Below are 20,261 nucleotides of genomic sequence, written 5' to 3' on the forward strand. Positions count from 1 at the left end.
TAAGTCACATAACTCAGTTTGCCTTAATTTCCTCATCTGTAAATTGAGATATAAAAGAAACTTAAGGCGGGGAGTGCAACCAGCATACTATTGCAATAATCCAGAGAAATAATAAGAGCTTTCATTAAAGTTCTGGCAGTATCAGAGGGAAGAGAGGTAACAAAGATAGAATTAACTGGACTTGGTGGCACATTGGATGGGGGGAGAATGAGAGAGATTGAGGAATTAGAAAATTCATTTGTGAAACTGGATAAATAGGAGGAGAGAATGATTAGCCACTCCAATATCTTTTCCAAGAAAATCCCAAATGAGATCCCAGATAGTTGAATGTGATTAAAAGACTGAACAAAAACTGGCAATGTATAAAAGGAAGAGAAGAGACTCCAGGAGAGAAACTTGGGGAATGTTCCTAGTTAGTGAATGTGAACTAGATGAAGATGCAGCAAAGAAGCTGGAGAAGCAGTGGCCAAATGGATTCAAGGACAACCAGGAAGGAGAAGAGTTATAGAAATCTAGAAAGTATTAATAAGAGGATGATTGATAGTATCAAAGGCTGCAGAGATTTTTTTAAATGAATATTGAGAAAAGGCCATCGGATTTAGAAATTAGAAGATCATTCATAAGCAATAGCTTCACTTCAATGATAATGTTGGAAACCAGACTGCAGAGAATTTATTTAAAGAGTAAGAAAGGGGGAAGCTAGGTGGCACAGTGGATAAAGCACCAGCCCTGGAGTCAGGAGTACCTGGGTTCAAATCCAGTCTCAGACACTTAATAATTACCTGGCTGTGTGGCCTTGGGCAAGCTACTTAACCCCACTTGCCTTGCAAAAAAAAAAGAGTAAGAAAGGAAATGGAGGCATTGTTTCTAAAAGATTTTCCTCAAGGAATTTAGCCACCAATGGAAAGAGAGATATAGGAAAGCAACTGGAAGAGATGGATGGATGAAAAAAGAGAAAGTTTTTATAAAGATGAAGAAGAGACATGGAAGGGTGTGTAGGCAACAGAAAAACATCCAGGTGAGATGGAGCATCCAGTAAAGATGAAACAAACCATATTTATGATGCATTTGGCAGATATCCCACATCCTTCCAAATAGAAGTCACTGTCTCTTGTCATATCCTTCCTCTGTGCTGTGACTGTGTTGGTTACTTGATTGAACTCAGGATATTTCTAGAGGTTCCTCTCAGACCTATTTTGTACTCACCAGTGAATAAGGGCATCAAAAAGAGAGAGGAAGGTTGGGAGTAATGAGTAAGGGAATCATGGAGAAGAAGGTTGGGAGAAAAAAGCAGGTAATCATGGAGAAGAAGATTGGGTATAATGAGTAGGGAATCTTGGAGAGGAAGGTTGAGAGTACCAATATTACATAATTTAAAACAAATCATGAGGGGCAACCCAGTGGGGTACTGTGGATGGAACACCAGAACTGAGTCAAGAGGACCTGAGTTCAAATTTGGCCTCAGATATTTGATACTTACTAACTGTGACTCCTTGGGAAAGTCCCTTAACCCCATTGCCTTGCAAAAAACCCAAATATTAAAAGGAAGATCATAAATGATTTTAATAAGTTCCGTGATTACTCAGTAATTGTTTCAAATACAAGGCAGAACACTAGCATGAAGAATTCCTCTTCTGCTCCTTCCCATCTGGCTACTCAAAAACACTATGCTCTAGAGAGTGGATCCTTGACCTGGACTCAAAGTTTACTTTTGCAATTTGGTCCTTAGGCCACCCTCCCCATCCCCCATCCCCCACCCCCCACCCCTCAGGCCTGGATGCTGCAGGCAGCAAGCAGGCCTCCAAGCTAGCTGTTGAGGTATCCATTTCTTACTCAGACTTTTAAGTACAGGTACATGCAACACTCTCCAGGAAATATGATAGCTGCCTTCCTGAAGGAGGTCAGTAGACACATTTCCCCACTTTCAAAAGGAACTGTTTGGGATAATTAATCAACAACTTCCCACCACCAAGAGTTTGTTTTATATCAGAAGACTTATAATTAAAGAAACAATAGCAGAGTTTTCTTCCTAAAGAAGGCTAATTATGTTTGGCACCCTGACACATCAACGATTCTTCCCCAATATTTATAAATCAAACAGGTGATGTTTGCAGGGAAAGAACTCTTTTGCATAAGCCAAATGAAATGATCTACAGAGAAGTGCCACAGCTTAAAATGGAGTGGGTCATATTTTCAAAACAGATTTCCAACAGACCTTTGAAATCACTTTTATGCCTGTAGATAGCTGGACCACAAGGAAATGCATTTGAAATTGCTAAATTGCACTCCCAATTGCTTAATTACACCTTCCAACCAGCACCTAATTTGCTCAGGGTGCAACTTAGCTGCTGTGGGTGTAATTACCTGCTAGGGATATCTCTCAGAAATGCAGAGATTCTGCAGGTAAAATCCTCACAGCTGCAGAGGCAACCTTTCTCTTGAGAAATCTGTCCAAGGGAGCATGGAAAGGGATCCCTGAAAGGAGAGCTCTAGAAAAGCCTTGGGCACTTGATCAGTCACCACAGGATCAGATGAGATCAAACACTCATAGAATCTTTGGAAAATATGGAATGCCAATTAAAATGTTGTACTATATGAATCACCCCAAATATATTCATTGACTGTCAAGCTGACAGCAGCTATGTCCAGGAGTAAATGATTGCCCCAGTTGTGGGCATTTCATTAGGCATTGTGGTAGGAAGGGCATATTCTGATGGCCCTCCAAGACTCCTCAGAGAGAAATTTTGTATGGTTAAAAATTGGGAACAGATAGCATGAATTCAGAAGCTGATATGGGGACACACCCATGAAGGCACATTGCTGTGTTCTTTCTTCCTAAGTCATAACAATCTTTTTAGACAAGCCCTTTTCAATTCATCTGCAGTGATCCTTGACTTTCAGTTGAATACAACACATACCAAGCACTGTGTCAGAGTATGTGGATTCATGGAAAAATGAAGATAACAAGTCCTAGAGTGTTAAAACTGGGAGGAGTCCTAAAGATAATCTAGTTCAAACTCCTGATGGGCTGATCAATCCTGGAGGACTGATATTCCAGAGTGGTTCAGTAATTTACCACAAGGCACACAGCAGAAGAGGTCTTCTGACTCCTAGACTCAGGGATGCATAGAGCATGATCCAGGTGTTCTAGGTTGCAACAGCATATTCTGCTTACCCCAGAGTAGGCTAGCACATCATGATCCTAACTCTAGACATGCCTGTGCTCTCCAAACAGAGATTTTCCTGGAATGGGTGATGGGTTGAGGATATTTTCTATTGCTCAATCTATTTTCAATTTACAATCTTGTTTACCCTCTAGGCAACTGGAAACAACAAAAAGGTTTTTGGATAATGGAGAGACAGTCAGGTGTATTCATCAGGAGGAGTCCTTTGGTAATTATATAAACCACAGAAAGAAGAAACCAATGATCTAGGTGGACATGAGATTGAGGGTCTGACCTGCAGTAGTGAGTAGAAATAGAGAGAAAGAGCAGTAGCTATTGTATCAGGGTTATTAAGCACTTCCATTTTACATATCAGGGTATATTGAAATGTAGATTTCCTTTTGCCATTCAAGTTATGAAAATAACTCAAGGCTCGATGAAAAGAATTTTTTAAAACTCCCTCTTTTTTTTAAGATTTTTTGGGGGCAAATGGGGTTAAAGTGGCTTGCCCAAGGCCACACAGCTAGGTAATTATTAAGTGTCTGAAGCTAGATTTGAACTCAGGTACTCCTGACTCCAACAGTGCTCTATCCACTGTGCCACCTAGCCGCCCCAAAACTCCCTCTTTTAAACACTGCATGAGTCTTCTTCCAAATCTAAAGGGAATGGGCAATTCATTCCTTTGGGAATTCAGTACTTCTCTTATTTTAGTCTAAGATGCAAGTAGAAATAGTGACCTGGAAAGATATACAACCTGGAACCTATAGGAAGGCTTCCATTTCTCATTATTAGATAGGTATTATTAATTCATCCTTCACTAGATGGAGACATAGTCAGACCTATTCACTCTAGCCAAGGAGAAGTGTGCTGAAGGCATCTCTGCCTACATCATTCCAAGTTCATGGATATAAGAGTCTTCCTGTTAGCAGAGGGAATTTTTCTGGTACTGTTGGACATAATCTATTGCTCATATTCCAAGGCAAGAACACAAGGACTCTCACACATTACAGAGTCCCTTTAAAAGTAATTTTGAAACCTCTCAAGTGGATATACTATTTTGTCCAATTGGGATCCATTTTTTTTTCAAATCTGCTACCTGCTTTCCTACCACTACCTCCCAAATATGGTGTAAATTTTTAGTTCTTCCTTGAACTGCTGCTTGTGAGTTGCTTTCAACATTTCTAACACTCTTTCCTTCATCAAATTCTCTAAAATCTGCAAGTGTTCTTTCTATATGCCCTGACTTTTATGAGGTGGGGAAGGCAGAGTGAAGGTGACAGAAATGGGTGGGTCCTTTGTCTACATGCTGAAATGAATCCTTTTCATTGGGAAAATCTTGATAAACAAATGAAGATAATGCAATTCATCTGAGAAAGTCTTGTTCTGATGATATAGAGAATCACAGACCTGATAAGTCACTCCAGAGGTTCTCTAGACCAAATTCTTATTCTTTGGGAAAATCTCTTCATAAAAATCTTTCACCAACCTACATCCACTTGGAACATTTGCTAGGGATAGGATATTCTTCCTTCACAAGGCAATTGATTCTATTGAAAAAAAAAAGTTGCTAACACTCTCTTACACTCTCCTGGAAATTACTTTATATACTTTGTACTTGCTTTTATGTACACATGCTGCTGCCTCATACTTCTCCATTCACATACACTAGAATGTAAGCTTCTTGAGGGCAGGGACTGTTTGGGGTGTGGGAGTTGTCTTTGTAGCCCCGAATTAGTACCTAGCACACAATAGATACTTTAAAAAATCTTGTCAAGTAAGCAAATAAATGAATATATGAATGAATAAGGGAGTGAACATTTCTAATTTTTATAGAATTGAATCCAAATCTGCCTCACCTGCCTTATAACTTCCACCTCTGACACCTGAAATTGAAGGCTGTATTCCTGGGATGATTGGAACATCATAGTATAGAAAGGATATTCTGAATACTGCAGCCTAAGACTATCTTAGATTTTCCTGGCCTTTGCATGACACCACTGACTCTTGTTGATCTGCTTGGATGAGGATGCCTCAGCTTTGTTACAAGGAGGACCTGGACTGTTGTTCTAACTCTAAGTAGTTGACATTTATCAACAGGGAAGAGTAATTTATTGATGGGAGTGAGAGTCAGGGGGAAGGAGTGATGTGAGAGACATGAGTTATACCTCTTCCTCTTCCCTTCTCTCCTCACTCATTCTCACACCATCAGCCCCAAGTTCTATTGTGAGAGAGAAAGTCATAGAGCAACCTTGGACAAGATGGGTGAGTTTTGTCTCCATGTGAACTGATTGAAGGTCTAACTATAGACCCTTTGAGCTAAAAGAGTATAAATGCAATTTTTAGCATTTGCAAAAGATCTCCTGAGCCCTCAGAGCTAAGCCTGGTCTCTGGTGCATAGTAGGTGTATATTAAATATTTATTGATTGATGGACTCCAGAGAACTTCCTGATTTTAATCTTCTTGGTAGTGTTAACAGTCTTGGGAACTTCCTTTACCTGGGTGTCTTGGAAAATGTCTTTAGTTAAAAGACTTTTTAAACTCTGAGACTCTGAGTCATTCATTGGAACAGATATAGCACTGTTCCCAGGACACTCATCCTACACTTGATAGTTGTTTGTTTTAAACATAGTGTAGATCTAAAATTATTTCATGCACTACATTGTTAGTTGTTCTCATGGGTTCCACCCCGTGGAATACTGATTCTGTTATTCATTATATATGGATATATATTTGGAGATCTGGAGCAAGGAGGGACCTCGAAGGCTATCTAGTGCAAGACCAAGCCTCATTTTATAGACAAGGACAATGAGGCTAAGAGATAAAATAATTTGATCAATGTCACATAGGTAATTAAGTTAGAGAATAACCTCAATCAATGAAAAGTTAAACTTCAGGGGCCAAACATACTCAAGCAAATCCTAGAGTGTATTATGGGAGCAGGTCTCCTCCCACCCAGATTCATAGATACTTCATTTCTGAGGCAAAATGCAAAAATTTGCAAAATCATTTTTAAAAGCCTTACATTTAAGCTGTCTATTTATCTGGCCCCATCATTTTAACAAAACGGTACTAATAAGTACTTGAAGGATCAATGATTTTGTTGGTGTGAATAACTCCCTCCACCATGACATATTACACAGTAAAACTATGATTTAGTTGGCAACTCCTTGAGAACTGTCTGAGGTGCAAAAAAAAGAAAATCTGAGTATCTTATATGGGATCACATAGCTCATAAGTCAAGAAACAATATTTGAACCCAGGTCTTCCTCACTCCAAACCTACACTCTCCTAAAGCAGACTGCACCCAGAATTTGAATTCAAGTCTTCCTAACTTCAGGACTCACTCTCTCTGTCTACTGGGTCACTTATAAAACTCTGGCAACTCCTAGAATAGTGTAAATGTTTTGAGGCTAGGTCCAGAAATAGATTGTAAGTTATCTAATGAACAGTCTAAATTCAGGGAAGTTCTTTAATTTTTTCATTTGATTTTCTTTTTTTGCTGAACCAGTTTATGAAGAAGTTTGATAATCTGCAGTAGAAAGAGTACCAATTCCTTGATGGAACTCTGATGCATTAAAATAAATTAATATTGAAAATTAATTATCATGCCAAAAATGTGGTGGCCTCAACTTCACCAGGTATTTGTTTTATTTGGGGAGGCAATTGGGATTAAGTGACATGTCCACAGTCATACAGCTAATAAGAGTCTGAGGTCAAATTTGAACTCAGGTCCTCCTGACTCCAGGACCTGTGCTCTATCCATTGGGTCACCTAGCTGCCTCTATTCTAATTCTTTTTATTCTGAATTTAAATGTCAAGTAAAATGAACATTGCCACATACCCATTAAAACACAATAAAGAAGTTTGTACATGAAAGTGTGACTTTCATGTTCTTCTCACTCACCTGCTCCAGCTGGGCATCTTAAGGAATCAAGAACACTGATGTTATTTCAGAAAAGTTTTTGCCTAGACCCTTGTTTCCTCATCATTATAAACAAGGTTTATAAACAAATAGGCTTGATGTAAGGGAGAGTTTTTCAACATTTAGAGCTTTCCAAAAAGGAAATAGTCTGACCAAAATGTAGGAAGCAGAAGTGCCCAAAAGGAGACCAGTGCATCAGGGAAGAGAATTAGGCAGAAAGTTGAGTTATTTGACCCCTGAAGTCCTTTCCAAATCTGAAATTCAATGACTCCATAATCCTAAAACTATGAAATACTGCAAAAAAATGTAAAATCATTCTAAGGTTGGACTAATAGACGTATGGACACAAAACAGGAGAGCAATTGTTCCATTGTATTCTGTGGTCAGAACACACCTGAAATGTTTTACTTAATTCTAGATACCTCATTTTAAGAGGGATTTTCTCAAAATAGCACATTTCTTATGAAAGCAACCATGATAGAGAAGGGTCTAGAAGTCATGTCCTGTGTGGAACAATTAAAGGAGATGGAAATGCTTGTTTTAGATTTAAAAAAAAAAAAGAGGTTATGAGGAAGACATGACTGGTTTCTTCAAATATCTAAAGGATCACCATGTAAAAAAAGTTTTCCTTTTATTTTATGTCAAAAAAATTAGCATACATTTAGGAAACATCTACTACATGCTAAGAAGACAAAAAAGGCAAAAAACAGTCCCTGTCCTCAAGAAGCTTGCAATCTAATGGAAAAGACAACATGCAAATATCTATTTACAAACAAGATATATACAGAATAAATTTGAAATGATCTAAGAGGGAAGACACTGAAAAAAATCAGTTTTAACTGAGACTTGAAGGAAGTCAAGAGACAGTAATAAAGAGGGAGAGAATTCCAGGTACTGGGTACAAATGGTAAAAATAGATAGAGTCAGGACAGCTAGGTGGTGCATTGAATAGAGCACCAGCCCTGGAGTCAGGAGAACCTGAGTTCAAATCCAGTCTCAGACACCTAATAATTACCTACCTTGTGTGACCTTGGGCAAATCACTTAACCCCACTGCCTTGCAAAAGCCCAAAAGAAAAAATACAGAGAAGTCAAGGACACCAGTATCTCTGGACTATAGAATATGCAGCCCAGATTATCAAACTAGGGGTAAGAGATACAAATCCTGGAGATGTAGCTTTTGTCAGTATATTAAAGGATTTTTTTAAACAGTCATATCTGTCAAAATTAGAGTGTGAGTTCCTAATCAGTATAGTTAAACCAGAGACTTGGTGTGGTAGAAATCTTATAAAGATTCCTGTCTGAGTGGGAGTTCAGATTATATAGCATCTTAGGTCCCTTTTATCTTTGAGAGTCTGATTTGATGAAATTCCATCTTCAAACTCAATGATGATTGTGTACTTAGCCCATTCAGATTAATATGAAAAGTAAATTATACCTATCAAGACAGTGATAAAGATATTACTCTCTTATTTATTGGGAAAAAAATCTCCCCAACTTCCAGGGAGTGAAGAACACAACCATAAAGCCCTTTTACCAGAATATTGGAGTTTTTTACATATTCTAATTGGGCAACACAAAGGATAAGAATGATTTGGCATTAATTTGAAAAACAGTACTCGTAGAAACATCCTATCACAAAGAAGATTCTTGAGACAAAAAATAGATTGAACTGATAGGGTCTATACTGAGTTACTCATCCCTGACTCATCTGAGTAATAAAAATATAAACATGTAATAACAATGATAGCATAAAATAATCATAAAGCTGCTATCATTTTTCCCTCCCACTCTTTTGAATGAGCTAAGCTTGTGTAAGGCAACTATCTGGGGATTCTACAAGCCTAGGTGAAAATGTCCATTAAGGGCTGGCAGATGGCACAGTGGGTAGAAGTCTCCTGAAGTCAGGAGAATTTGAGTTCAAATTTGGTCTCAGACCCTAACTAACTATAGGACCCTGGGCAAATCACTTAACCCTGATGGACTTTCATCCCAGGCTATCTCTAGCCATTCTGATTCCTATCTGGCCACTGGACCTAGATGACCCTAGAGGAGAAAATGAAGCTGATAACTTAGCACAGTATCTGCTCACTCAAATCCAATTCACATTCTTGTGATGTCATCATCTCTCTGATGTCATGGTCTTCAAAAGTGAAGGACAAACATTTTTAGATGGTGCATGTCATATCATAGCTAATACAGTTGACCTGGAGGATCCATCTTGTTCTTGCATCTGGAATTTAACCAGTTAGGCTAGAAGGCATATTCCTGAGAAGTTTCTATAGTCATGACTGGAAGGAAATTTGTGCAGCAACTTGTTGCCCTGGGTTCTCAACTCTACTACACCACAAATTCTAGTGGCTATATCTGTTGGAGAAGCAATCCAAACATTGAACAGGTACTTTTCAGCCAAACAACTTTGCTAACTTCCTTGAATTGAAGTAAATATTTTGAAGAAAGGAAATAAAGCTAGTTTTGAAGCAGGCTCAGAGGGAAGGAACTGAGGGAATTTTAGTTAGGAGGAGTAGAAGGAAAATGAACATAGGTAAGACAGAACTCCAATCCCATACAAAGCATTCCAGGTTGACAAATTCATCACAAGTCTCTTGTCTTCCTTCCCAGCGAAGCTACTTCAACTTTGGAACACATGGGACAGAAATTCATTTATAAACACAGAGAACATGCGAACAGAAAAGATGGAAATATATTCACCTCCACCATGAAAGATCTTTAAACAGAGGCCCAGGGATGCATTGTTGTTTTTGTTTTTCTATTTGCAAGTAAAACTCTGACAAGTTGATCAGGGTGGGTGTGGAGAAGCAAAATATAGAGGTCCTAAAAAAAGCACTTGTTTGAAAAGGATACATGAATATCTATGCATATGTATATTAAGGAATAGATACTGGCTTTTTTCTTTTTCTTTTCTTTTTTTTTTTTGCCAGATGAAGTTAAAAGGTTATTATGGGATAAACTGTCTCTAGACATAGTAGGTTCTCAAGAAAAGAATGGATGATCAAATGATGGGGTTACTGGAGAGGGGGATTCTTGGTCAGATGTGGTCAGACTAAATGATCTGAAGTCACTTCCAATTCTGTAATTTTAATCGAAAACTAGAAATTATTACAAATTTCCTCTAGTTTTGTTCTTGCTCTCCATTCTCTTCACAATAGTCCAGTGTCCTCAGGACATTTTAGTATCCCCCACCCATCCACCATGATTGTCTACATTGATTTGAAATGTAGTTGTAGGAATCTAGCCTGAAATTTTGAATCCTAAAGCCTTCTGAATATTTTCACTCATCCTTCTCTTGTGTCTAACTCTCCTTGAGTCAAACTTATGAAGAGACTATTTGTTTAGGATCCTTAAAAAACCTCACCATTGGAACTTCAACCTGTTCAAACAAGGAATCAATGATTGATACATTAGACCTCCTCCCCCTCCTTTCATATTCCAAACACATGTATATTTGCTCTTCCTTCATCTACTCCTATTTCTTGGGAACTGACAAATGGTCCTGTTCAGAGTCAAGATTTAAATGAAATCCTATTTTCAGCTTGAAAATTCAAAACCTGTATTGAGGAAAGGGGGGGGGAGTTTTTTAAATTTTTTTTCATAAACTTCAGCACCAAACCAGTGAGTGGCTCCCACCCTTCCAGAACTGAGTAAGTCCCTCTGTGCTTCCTCCTAGACAACAATTACAGAAGGCAACATCTGAATTAAACAGATGCTTTTCAACCAAACAACTTTCCCAACTTAAAGAACTGACAGACCTTCCACTTGAACTGTTTTAAATTCTTAGACACCACTTTTGTTTTCATAGAAATATGTAATTATGGTCATTTATAGAACTTGACTGGGGGAGAGGAAGAATTAAACTCCAATGGTCCTCTCTTCTGTTTCCAATGGGAGAAGAGGTGGGTGTGGGGGGGAGGGGGGAGGGGGGAGGGGGGAGTTGTTAAACCACCTATTGAAAAGACTCCTGAGTATTACAGAGAAAATAACCATCTTACCCCTGAGAATTTAAAGAAGAAATGAAGGGAAACCTGTACAGGCTCACCCTCTCATATCTCTTCCCATTCTCCTAGTGTCCAGGTACACTCAGTTCTGTTCTCCAAAGAAAATTACCATCCCTGAGGAAGAAGCCAGAGTCCTCAGCCTAGTGTTATCAGGCATCTAATATCAAATAACTAAAGGGTGCAAGGATCAGACTGATCACTTTGTGGGGTGGAAACAAGGGGAAGGTCAGATCATTTGAACTTCATGACTCATCAAAGTTGAGTTACCCAGTTGGTTTATCCCAGTTATCCTTAAGAATCCAGGCCTAGGTGGTGCAGTGGATGGAGCACCAGTCCTGGAGTCAGGAGTACCTGAATTCAAATCTGGCCTCAGACACTTCATAATTACCCAGCTGTGTGGCCTTGGGCAAGCCACTTAACCCCATTGCATTGCAAAAAAAAAAAAAAACCCTGAAAAAAACAGAAACCAAGCAAACAAACAAACAAAAAAGAATCCAGGTCTAATGGGCATAAAGGAATGGATCACCTTTGGATGCCACCAACACTCATCCAGAGAGAGGCACAAAAACATGCAGACTTATCTATGCCTGGAGAGATTTATACATTCCTTGTTACTATATAAATATCATTCGCATGTGCGTGTGTGTGTGCATAACGTGCGCGTGCATGTGTGTGTGTGTGTGTGTGTGTGTGTGTGTCTGAATATGGGGCAATGTTTCCTCCTTAAACTCCTTCCTTTTGCGATGATCAATTGCTCCTCATCACAAGTACAGGACTGCTGTCTATAACTCAGACAAATGGCTGGAGACTTTTTAAACAATTATTATTCCAAGGGAAGGCTTGCCTTTGACAGGTGCTGACTAGAGAGTCTAAGCAGGGAAGTAGGGAGAAGTGCTATTTCCCGGGAGAAGATTTTTTGAAAGTCAAAAATGCATCCTTTTTTACCACTCCTACCTTAGAAGAATTTTTCTCCTTGTCATTTATCACCCATTAAAGAAGATTCCAGAATTGTTCCTGCTCCCCTATCAGGCCAATACTTTCCTAAGAAATGTAGATTCCCCCCCCCCAAAGAAACCAAATCATTGTTAAAAGCTGGGAAAACCAAGTACTGAGGCTTCCATATGATGATGATCGGTTGTTCTGCTCAAGACAAGATGGTAAGACCTTCTAAGGTCTAATGCCTATTTTAATTTCAGTTCAGAACTTTATTCAATATATTTGTTGATAGAAATCAGCAAGGCAGCAATAGAAGGTGACCTTGAGAACTCAGGAAGAATGAACTCTAAAAGGTAAGGGATGAGAAAGGAAAAACGTCCTCATTGCACCAGAATTAATAAGGCGATGATAAAGTAGATTTCCTAATTAGTAAGATGAAGGAATAATGATGTGGGGGTGAAGAGATGGATCATTATTGAAATGGGGAGCATCTCCACCTTTGAGCTATCAGGGAATTTCTTAGGATCTAATTACAGGAAAAACAAAGTCACTATCCGCTTCCTCCTCAGAATGCAACTTCATTGCTTAATTCAAAGGATTCCAAATACATAAATGTTGGGAAACAGAGTCAGAGGAAAAAGTGTCTAAGATCCTGGTCTCTCCAAGAAACCCTCTAGCAGAGGCTGAGTGAAGTATTTAGTGGGATTCTAAAGAGGATTCAGGATGCCCATGGAGAACCCTACAGGCTTACTGACTTTTCAGATGGATCTTGGATGTTTTCCCCTTTAGGGGAAAGAACTTTTGAGATTTGGAACTTGGACCCTCAGGGTGAGGATGAGAGGGTAAGCCAGCACAGTGAATGGAAAGAAGGGGTGTGGAGAATAAGGCAAGGACCTGTATAGTATGTAGAGCACTGATTTGGATTCAGAAATCCTAGAACATTCCACACTTGACTCCACCATTCACTAGCTGTGGATAAGTCTCTCAAACACCCTCTTGGCCAGTCATTGTTCTCCTCCATAAAGGGAGGGAGCAAAACCAAAAGACTTCTAAGATCCCTTGGAACCTAGACCTTCTATTATTACTCCTCATCTGCAAAGGATCATAGATAAAGGAATGAAAGTTCATTGTACAGATGAAGAAACTGAGGGAAAAATTAGTGAAGTGATTTACTAGGGTCACACAGCCAGTAAGGGCTGAGACAGCATTTGAAACCAAATATTTCAGTTGACAAATGGAGTCTTTTTTCCAGCAGGATATGTTTCCTCCCCCAAAGTTCACCTCTCAGGAATTCTTGCCTCAGGTACCTCCATGAGATGAAAATGATTTCTCCTGGTCAGGTGTTCTTGGATGCCTTGTATCTTGAGCTCTCCTCTGATCCCATAACCACGCCCTGTCTAGTGTTAGGTTTCTTGTATACCCTAATAAATCAAGGCCAGGGAAGAAAACTTTTTATTTCTTTTGTAATGCTAAGTGACTAGAATAATACCTTGCTCAAAGCAGATAATCAATATTTATTGAATACTTACAAGAAACTGAGTTGTTTCTGTTGATGGGGCCAAGTAGAGTAGCCAAGGGAATCACACCCATCGGAACTCTATAATCACTTTCCTTAACTAGTTCAGTTTAACTAGTTAATTGTTTCTTCAGAGGCAGAATGGAAAAAGCACTGGTGTCACTATCAGATGACCTCGAGCTGACCAGAAACACACACATTTATTATCTGAATGACTGGGCAAATTACTGACTTCTTTAAGTCCCAGTTTGTTCAACTGAGGAATAGGAATAACGAAATTTGAATTTCCTGCTCAAAGGTTGGTGTGTAAATTTAATCAATGGTATTTTGGTTTGTAACCCTTAATACAACACTGTTTCCAAAGGCCCTGACTCTCACTTTTAATTCTGCCCACAACTTTATTTTACTTCTTTTCCAGGACCCAGTCTGCCTGAAAAACAATAGGGGTCAACACAGTCTTCAGGGGAGTGCAGAGAAGTTAGGGTCAATACAAACTTGCTAACCTTTTTGAAAGGGTCACTGAAGTTTGAGGAGTATTTTCAGTGATGTAATCTTGCTTCCTATTCTTTCTCTCCCCAGCTGTTGGTAGCACTTCCTGGGATTTAGAGGAGTGAGCAGGGAAGGTGTATATAAATGGTGGACAATTGGGTGAGAGTGGGAGTGTGTAGAAAGTTATGGTCCAAAGTCTCCAAAAGCTGATGCACCAGTTTCCAAAGACTCCGTTGCCTGCCCTGTGGAATGACCCTGTTTCAAAACAAAATTGAGCTGCCATTTTCATCTTCTTCCAAAATGTCAGAAGCCTTAGATCAGATTAGGAACTAATCTCTTGCCAAAATTCATTTCTGAACAAGTAAAGTTGGGGTGGATTTACAGGGGGGTGGGGGAAGATGGGGAAAGTAGTATTTCGTTCTGAGTTCCTACAGGGTTAAAAATAAGGAAATGGGAATTGGTGGGGGTAAAGGTTAGAGGGAGAACAAGTAGTATCTCTCCCCCCACCAAAGCCTTCTTTGCCACTCCCAACCGAGGCAAAAGTAAGATTGCCTTGCTGGAAGAAACGCGGGGGGGGGGGGGGGGGGGGGGGGGGGGAGAAAACAAAAAACTAAGAGAAGAAAATCTACCTCGACCCCTTGTCTTGTCAAGTAGGGACTGCGGGCTTCTGGGAGTATCTCTTTCCAGCCCGAGAGAGATGGCTGGTGCACTCGTTCATTATGCTCTCCGGGACTCAGAGAGCGGCAGCCCGAGTTGGGGTTCGGTCTGCTGTCCGAGAGGAGGTACGGAACCTTGGGACCTTCCCTCGCTTCACCTCTCCTCTCCTTCTGGACCCAGTCAGGAGCAGGAACACCCTAAAAGGTGGGCAGACAGGAGTCAGAGAAAAGGATACAGGACAAGGGCTAAAGGGTAGAGAAAAGGACACTCAGCAATTCTAAAGGAGCCAGACAAGAAAAAGCCCAAATAAACTGGGCAGTACCTTCCAGGGAACTTCGTTTGATAAGTGACCAAAACACAGCCCCTGCCCTGAATGCATAATTACCCCCAACTGTAAATTCCCCATCTAATTTGATATTTGGTCCTTTGCAGAAGCTATAGCCTTCGTAAATAATATACAAAGTAAGAAACCTAATCCAGCCTGCTAGAATGTTTAATTCATCATTATGCGAGCTAATTGGAAGGTGATTATATGGTAATTGCTCATTAGTGGTGTATATTTATCGCTGTACCTTATGTCAAGGCCATGGGAATTGTGTAGAGGCTGTTCTCTCATTTCAAGGATCAGTTTCAGAAGCAGGAGCGAAACGGGGAAGATCAAGTTCTCCCTGACGTCAGGGTCCAGCCAAGTGCTATGGAGACCCGGCCTATATGTATAGATATAAATATATATGCTATTGGAATATATATGTATGTATGTATGTATGTATGTATATTAATAAGTAGGCTAGGGATGGAACTGGGGAGACATGTGAGGATGTGAGTAGTGGGGGATGCTCCAAAAAGGGAGAAGTCGATCAGCTAGGCCCCTGGCAACAATGCCCAAATTTTAAATGACTTTCTGGGCCTTTCCCAGGAAAAGGAGTAGAACTAGGTCTTAGTACCAAGGAGTCTTGTTAGAGGGGTTCCCCACTCCCTTCAAGGCGCATTTTTGTCCACTCCCCGGTGCCTACCCGGAGAGATTCCACTGCAGCGTGCCAAAGCGCACAGAGCCGGGAGCGGGCATACTCGCAGACCTGATTCGTTTGGGGGTTGGGCCTGAAAGAGAGGCGGAACACCGAGGCCTCCGCTGTTTCCCCTCTGGCTTGGGCGGGGGAGAGGAGTGAGGGACTAAAAAAAAAATAATGAGATTGATTTTATTTCGTCATAGAGCTTCGGGATTCATCTAGACTTGGAGATGTCCTGCCAGTTCTATTTCTATTAAACCTGCCCTCATGTACAACATCCCTTTGCAAGACAATCTCCACTTTTCCTTCCCCTCGTTTCCGAGGGGGACCAGGTCCAGAGGAGGATGAACTCTTAGGCCTGAATTGGGGAGCACAGAGAGAATCTCTCTTTGCGGTTTGTGCCGAAGGCGAGGGCGGCTGGGGTGTCTCGGGAGGCCCAGGTTGGACTGGGCCAAGGAGGATTGAATTCACCCAAGGTGTAAGTCAACGCCGGTCTTTCTTCCATCTTCCCCCTCCTGGCGCCTCAGGTTAGCATTTTCCAATCGCCAGAAAAGTTGGTCAGAGATCCTGGGGCTGAGGAGAGAAAGAGGATCCCTCGGGCCCAGCAGCTGAGATCAGCACAAGGCCGAGCCCATCTCTTCCTGTTCTCCCACCCCAACTATACAAGGGAGGATCCCAACACCTTGTGGGCTCTCGAGCACCCCCCCCTCCGCCCCTCCGTGCACCCTAGAGCTGGGCAATCATGGAGCGGCAGGGAGCACTGGCGCCCCCTCGGAGCCACGGCGCTCCTTTGCCCTCCCCCAGGGGCCGCAGCCCTCCTTCTGGGCAACAGGCGATAATGAACAAACGGCCAATTAAAAGCAAGGGCGCTGTTGATTAATAGACCTTTCGCTTTCAAGTGTGACACGGCCTCGGGTTTCCTGACTGAGAGGGTCGCCTCGGGAGAAGCCACCTCCTGGAGCAGGGTTACGGCTGGGGTCAGCGGGTTCTCAAAACTCCCACTTCCCTCTCACAGCGGGGCTGTAGGGGGGTGGGGGCGGAGCGGGAAGTAAATCAATTGACAGATCAGCGACCAGGGGGCGTGGGCTGAGGACCAGGGAAAGCCCAACAGTCAGGAGATCTCGTCCCTCCAGGCCACTAGCCTTGGGAGTTAGACGGGGCGGACAACAATTTCACATTTCCTTTCTCCGAGGTCTGCAGGTTGTGGGGCTAATCACAAGGGGCTAATTTCCGCAGTCTTACAGGGGGCCATCCCTATAAATCAAAAGTGGTTTGCTAGGCTTACAAATATCACGGTTTGTTTGTTCTGGGGTTTTTTTTTTTATGTCAGTTACAAAGACGGCTGTTATTTTCCGAATTCAGTGAGTCAGGTGTAGACGCGTCGGTGAGGTATATGAGGTGTAAACTAACGCGGGTCCGGCATCTGTGGACTCAATTATTCACACAGATACCCACGGGCGGGTATCCAGGAGCCACGCGCAACCCTCTAGACAAGCTATCCAAAGGCGCAATCAAGGCAGAACGAAACATAACCATGCTCAGGTTTATATACCCAAGCACACATACTTTCCTGCGAAGCCTGAGCACAGAGCTATGGCCATCAGAGACTTACCCACATGCATGTAAACACTCAGGCGAAGACACCGCTCCACAAATAGACACACCGCCACCCAGACACCACTTTAGGTGCACACCCTGAATCACAGACACACACATGCAAAATCTCTCCGGACACACATGGATGTGCATCTGTGCCCACACTCGGAGAGCTGACCCCCGCACACGCACTGACAGTGCCCAGGGGCTGGGCGATCTGAACCGCAGGCTACTTCCTAACCCGGTCCGTAGTCCCAGGGATTTGGGAGTGTGGCAACTAGGGGCCGGTTCCGGGGAGGGAAGAATAGAGCAAGCCGGAGCAGCCGCGAGGGCCAGGGCTCAGGACTCTTGTTCTTGTCTGTCCAGTTGACGAGTAAATACCGAACCGCGCGGTTCCCGGGATCAGCCACAATCCGCCCCTTTCAACAAAAGAAGCCATACAAGTCCCTGGCAGCGACCAAAGGCGACCGGGGCTCCGCCTGGCAGGGCCCGCCGCAGCTCTGTAAGCCCAGGCCCGGAAGCCTGTTGGGAAGAGGCCAGAGCTTGGGGGGGGGGGGGGGGAGAAGGGGGTTGGGAGGAGGGAGGTGACGGGAGCCTAGTCTGAACTCCTGGAGCCAAGCTCCCGCCTTCGCACCCCGGGAGGCGCTGCCCACTAGCAACCATTCTGAGTGAAGGACACTGGGGGCTGAGGGTCTGGGTGAGGGGAAAGAGACACGGCCCAAATGAATTTCAGCCCCCAAATTTAAACGCTTCCCTTGCCCACTAGATCGGACTTCACTAGGACCAGGGCCTCGGTTCACGAAAGTCCCTGAGGAGTTAGGGGGGAGGTCGGGAGGAATGTCCAGCCCGCCCTCTCGGGCTGCTTTGGGCAATGTTCCGGTGTCCCAAGTAGCAGAAAAGCAGACCCCTTTTCTGGACCTGGAGCTGTCCCTCCCATAGATGGACTGGATTTCCTGCCCAGTCTTCAATTAAAAAAAAAAGGCCATGGAAATACAGCTCCATCTATAGATAAATGTAATCGGTCTCGAGCCCACACCTCTCCCTCCGCAACCTGCGCACGGACACAGACCAAGAGATACCATCTCCCAAATATTTATATTCCCACGTTGCGTGGCATCTTGCGTCCACATTAGATACTCTAATCCGGCCACTTTAAATAGATGAATTAATAAAGCAAACGAGGGCCTAATAAGCTGACTGTCCCGGCTGTGAGGCGGGGGGAGCGGCGGGAAAGTGCGCCAAATTTGTTTGCTGTGGATCAAGGCGAGCCGCCTCTGCTCCACTGTCTTTATCTTAATTCCGACTTGAAAAGATATAATTATCTAGTTTGAACAGAGCTGCTATCAAATCCTTCTTTAGGCAGGGAAGGGGGGCGTTGGAGTGGATTGCGGCTTTCTGAGCCGCTCCGTGCAGCCGGAGATAGCGAGTAATGAAGTTGTGGAGGCCCGAGATACAAAGGGCATTAACCTCATTAGCATGAAACCTTTTCTTCTAACCATTGTGGGACCCTTTCAGCCTCCTAATCCCCCCTATTTTCAAAGCTCGGTTTGTAATAAAGCTTTTAGGGTTTTTTTTTTCAAAGCTAATAGTATTCTCTGAAGATTGTATTGCTGTTACGCTACATAGGACTTTTAAAAAAAATCTTTCCCCCCTTTCCTTGGGGCAAAGGGAAAAAAAAAGTATATGGTTCCTACAGAAATAAGCCTTTTATCAAGATGGGAAACACTTTCTGGGAAGACCAGTCCGCTCTTTCACAGAAATCTGCTTCATGTACGAGATATTTGCATCTTTTTGAAGTATTACTCAAATGCAATTCAAAGGCAACTTTGAGTAGTTTAGCTAGTGAGATACCATAGGTGGAAGCTGAGGTTGACTCTTTGGGGAGGGGTTGGAATCGAAATGTGGTTAGGGACACTCGGAGGTTGCCCTGGGGACGCTGTCTGGGTCTCGAGTTCCTCGATCCACGGAAGAAGAAGCGGCAGCGCGTGCGCGGGCGGGCCCGGGGCCTCCTGCCCCTCAGAAGCCCCGAGCGTGGGGTTAGGCAGAGCTCCGAAGGGTGTGCAGGATCGCAGTGTCCTCAGCTCTGGCCTCCCACGACCAAATCAGGGCCCCCCACCTTTGCCAAAGGCCTAGGTCTAATGGTCACTCACGAGATTCAACATTCGTGATTTTTCGTGGGGGACGGGGGAATGGGGTGGAAGGTGAAGAAAGAGAGAGAGAGAGAGAGAGAGAGAGAGAGAGAGAGAGAGAGAGAGAGAGAGAGAGAGAGAGAGAGAGAGAGAGAGAGAGATTTAGAGCCAGAGAAAAATCACAATTTAAGGGGGTGGGGGAGGAGGAAGAGGAGGAAAGAACATTCTCCATCCTGCCCTATAGTGCCCACACGTGCATGGAATTCCTAATCTTAACTTTTCTAAGGCAGAGTATTTAACAAAGCTTGTATTTTTGCAATGCATTGTAACTTCGCCTTATCACAGTGTAAAGGGTAGTGAGATTGTCCTAAATTATGTCCAACTAGCCCCCCTGGATCCATGGATTAAGAGATTAAAGGAAACCACTGGGCAGTGCCTCCTCTTTCCCCTTCATATTCCTGGTATGATAATTGCTTAAACTGATTTGCACTTTCACAAAAGCTCGCAGGACGCTTTGTAGCTCTAACAGAGCAGACGAGGTTTCTCTATCAATGGAAATAAAACTGATTCATGCGGCCTATCAGGATAAGGAGCGAATGAAGCATGCAAAAAACAACTGCGGACCCCCAGGAAAAAAAAAAAAAGCTCGTTTCCTCCGAGAGACTAGTTACAACTTTTCTTTAACGCTAAGAGTAGGTTTCTTAGAATCCCTGCCTTATAAGGCAGCTGAGGCGCCCTCTCCTCGCCCCATCACCTCTGACAGATTTGAGCCAAAGAGAAAGAACATTTTAGACGCATTTGGTGTCGTGGGCTTAAAGTTGGAAATAAAG

This window comes from Macrotis lagotis, chromosome 4 (assembly GCF_037893015.1).
Source record: "Macrotis lagotis isolate mMagLag1 chromosome 4, bilby.v1.9.chrom.fasta, whole genome shotgun sequence".
NCBI classification, from domain to species: domain Eukaryota; kingdom Metazoa; phylum Chordata; class Mammalia; order Peramelemorphia; family Peramelidae; genus Macrotis; species Macrotis lagotis.